The sequence below is a fragment of the Tupaia chinensis genome, unplaced genomic scaffold (assembly GCF_000334495.1).
Source record: "Tupaia chinensis unplaced genomic scaffold, TupChi_1.0 Scaffold000232_1, whole genome shotgun sequence".
In the NCBI taxonomy this organism is placed as follows: Eukaryota; Metazoa; Chordata; class Mammalia; order Scandentia; family Tupaiidae; genus Tupaia; species Tupaia belangeri.
In genome coordinates, this window is record NW_006159708.1 from 3122895 (window position 1) to 3127266 (window position 4372).

Genomic DNA, 4372 nt, shown 5'->3' on the forward strand with positions numbered 1-4372 from the left:
GGTGGGAGGGAGAGTACAGGCTTGCCCTCCCTGCTAGACAGGGTGGTGACCAGATTCCTCAGTCTCTGTTGCGTTGGGGGGTACTCTCTTTTGCACCCTCTGCTCCCTCCAGGTTGTGGAGCCTTGATTATAGGCAGACCTTCACGTACCTACTGGTCAGCTTGGAGGATGGTGGCACTCTCTTGACAGCCTCAGGTGGGAGGCTCTTCACTTTTTTCTCAAGCTGTATAATCACATGCTTCCCTATAATTCGTGTTAGCTGTTTCAGTTTCATTGCTTCTGTCTGGGTGGGGAGTGCTGGAATCCATGGTAGGAGTCTGGGGTTTGATGTTTCAAGGAATTTTTCTCCTTTTCTCAAGGGAGAGAGGTGGAGTGGGGGTAGGGGGAGAGGGTCCTCTGGAGCCTCACTAACTTCAGGCAATTAACTGACTCCTCTTTACATTTCCAAGAAGCAACTGTTAACCAGAAATTCCTGCCCTGTACTGTCGGGCTTGTTCATGTAACTCTTCTCTCCACAGGGATTCAGTGCCTTAACCTCCACACCATCTGCTGGCCCCTCAAGTACAACCTTTAAATGGCCTATTGCTAAAAACAGTGGCAGGAGGAGCAAAGATTCCAAGTGTTTTCTGAGAGTGAGATGGTTTTCCAGGGCCACCAGGAAAAGCCCAGGGACTCTAAGCCTTGCTACTCAGAGCATGGTGTCCCTGCAAGCTCAGTGGTTTTTTTCAAAATGTCTAATTCAAAAAGCCCATGAAGCCTAGGTCAAGGAGGCCCTAAGCTCCGTTTGGCTTTTCCTGGGTACTGCTGAGGACCCCAGCACAGCTTTTACAAATGGCAACCTTGTTGAGTTCTGTATAGGAAAACTGGCAGAGCAATTATTACCAGGGTTTAGTTGCCCTGAGACCCAAGTGGGTCTGAGGGGTTGCCCAAAAAAGCCCTGGGATTTTGGGCCTCATTGCTTGGAACAGAGGGAATTCAGGAAGCTCATTACCTCTACACAAACAGGTCCCCTTTCCTTTTGATTATAACTAGCTATGACACCTGGGTACTCCACGATCCCAGCCTTCCAGTTAGGCTGCTCTGAGGATTTAGCTTTCAAAATACAGCTTTTATTTATTTGGGTATTTTTTAAGAATTTATTTTTTTAAGCATTATTTTTAATTTAATTTTATTTATTTTTAATTTGATCAGAGGGACAGAGTGAGCGAGAAGTGAGAAAGCAAGCTGCCAGGTCCACAACTCTAACCGCAGTTGGCCATATGAGACTCCAGCGCTCTTAACTACCTGCCAGCCTCTCTCTATTTTTACTTATTTATTTATTTATTTTTGCTATAGGGAAATTGTGCTTGCCAGACAGAGAGACAGAGATAGAAAGTGAGAAATCATCCCCCAAAGGGGATGGCCATGCCGCAGTCCTTTCTCCTCCATTCTCCTCTCGGGATCTTGGGCACGCACGCACGCACACACACACACACACACACACACACACACACACGCCCGGCGTGAGTTTAAGCCACCGGGTCTGGGACGCGAACCGCTGTCGACTACGTGGGAGTCCAGCGACATGGCCATTACACTAACTGCTGATCCCTGCCAACCTCTTATTTATGTTTAAAGTTTTCATTTCTGTCATCGTCCACCTCTGGTCTCAGCCAGCTCAAATCACAGGCAAGTACATGCATGCCAAGCACGCTCTGGGAGTCCAGGCACACAAACCTAGGATCTATACCATGCTGGGCCAGTTGCGTTACCATTGTTCCACCACTTGGCCCCAAAGTATGGCTTCTAAATGGTGACCTCCTTAAACTGTACACTCGTAGAATGACAGGAGCAGCAGGAACTCCATGGGCTGAGTTGTGCTGGGTGCTTGGTGTACACTCAGGTCCACCAAGAAAAGCCAGAAACCCTCTCTGTTGAGCATAGTCTCCAGGAAGCATGTTAGCTTTGTGTGCCTGGATGTCTGAGTCATTAGATAAAAAAACCTCTGAAGCTTTGGCAGTTCCTTAGATGACTGTCTAGGTAAGCTGCCCTCCCCCAGAGTAGTGACCATTCTGGACCTAGGACAGCTTTAATACTGCACCTTTTGTAGAATTGTACAGCAGGGAAATGGCAAGAGAAATACATGAATTAAGTTGTACCGAGGAATGGCTGGGTATCTGGCGCCATTCGTAAGAGCCCAGGGTCTCCTGGTCTCACATCTCAGCGTGTGCAATCTTTTGGAACTTGTTAGACCTGAGTGGGAGGACCCTTTTAATTGAGAAGACCTGTGAAACCTGAATTGTTATGGTTCCCAGCTCAGTAGTCTCCCAAAATTATTGAGCATTCGACCTTCTGATACGTGCAGTGGGGTAATGGAACCAAAAACAACGACGACGTTGAGTTGTGCTGAACCTAGTTCAAGGCCAGTCCACAGATCCACCAGGAGTCCTAGCAATCCAAGCCTGCCGCACAGACTGCAGAGGTCCTCCCAGTATCTCATCAGTCCCGAGTGGGAAGCCCCTGAGCCAAATGATAGGAAACAGCTCTGCAGACTGGGTATTTGGTGTCCCAGCTCCCTGGAAAGTCTGTACAGTGAACAGAGGATTACAGTCTCAGAACAGCACTTGAATGGCCACATTTTAAAACTATGGAATGGGGGAATAGCAGGTGAGGTAGAAGCTGCACTTGTTTAGCTGCACTGAGGGTCAGATGTGTTTCCAGGGCAACCAGGAGCTACGGAACTCTAAACTTTAGTGCTAAAACTACAGCACTGAAAACTCCTAGTTCTGTGTTGGCAGACCCGAGTCCTTGAATAGAAAACACCAAGAAGCCCTCGTTCTAAGGCTCACAGCTCCCTTGCCATGATGCCCAAGGGCATAAACATTTGGGCTCCAGCTCCACTACTAAATGGTGACCTCCTAATATCATATATTGGGGTAAGGCCAAAAGAACAGAGACTACCCGTTGAGTTGAACTGAGTTCTGGGGGATCCTTAGGGCTATGAGAAGACCTAGAACTTCAAGCCTACTGCTATTTTATGAGTGATGTTTGGATGGTTCATAACTGACTTGACTAATACAAAACTACCCTGTTGTCTGGGTACCTGAGGCCATTATCCCTGGTTAGGCTGCTTCTAGATACTGACTGTTCTGGTCATAGAATGGCTTTTAAATGGTGAGATTTTTGTTTTGTTTTGTTTTTGTTTTTGAGAGGTTTTTGCTATAGGGCACTTGCACTCACCAGAAAGAGAGAGACAGAGAGACAGAAAGTGAGAAATCGCTCCCCGGGGGGGTGGCCATGCCACAATAATCCCTTCTCCTCCATTCTCCTCTCAGGATTTTGGGCATGCACACACACACGCCCGGTGTGAGTTTAAGCCACCGGGTCCGGGACTCTAATCACAGTCTACTACATGAGAGTCCAGCAACATAGCCATTACGCTAACTGCTGGTCCCTAAATGGTGAGCTTTTAACATTGTGAACTGGGGAAACTGCAAGGACTGCAATGACTTACTTGCACTGAGCACTAGATGGCTTTTGGGGCCACACATCAGAGCCCTATAACTCCAAACTGGTTTCAGAATCCAGAGGGTCTCCTGGAAGCTCCTTAGTTCTCTGTGGTGGGTCCTTAGCTAAGTCTTTCCATAGAAACCACCACCGCAGGCTAGCACCTTAAGGTTCTTGCCTCCAAAGTTATCCTAGCCCTCATTTAAACCCTGAAACTAACCCAATACAGTTGAGGACTCGGGCACAGGCCTTGAAAAACATTCCATCCCAGGTTCAGATGGTAGCTCAGAATGGTCAACAGGATCCCTGGACAGACAGAATCCTTCAGTCTACCCTGAAAAAGAACTTCAGGAACTTGTTCAAACACTGGGCCTAGAGTCTCTCTTCAAATGCTCTTTGAACCTCAGACTTGCAAGTACTCAGTGGCACACTTTGCTTTCACTCAAGGGCCTACCCAGACCTCACTACCCTTCCATGCCCATTCCTCTGTGTGTCCTTCATCCCTCATTCCTCACTTCTCTTTCCATTGACCCCCAATGTGGAGCTTTGGGGTCCCAGGGAGGAGCTACAAATTCAGGCAAGCTACAGACTGGGGTGTAGCCAGGCAGCCCCTAAAGAATCCTCTGCCTTGACTGTGACTGACTGCCAAAATAGCTTGAGATTTCAGTCTCTCCCCTGCTAAATGCTGTTAGGTTTCACATCACACATTACTATCCTGCCTCTTTTTAAAAATGATCTGAGGCAATTTCCTGGGTATGTCAGACCACTGAAAGGGGTCCCAGGCCTTCGGGCCATCATCCCATCTCCCAGCCTGGCCTACCAGGTTCCTCCCAGCCAGAGTTGTGGCTCCCCCCTCCCCTACCGGCCCCCCGAGCCGCTTGCTGGG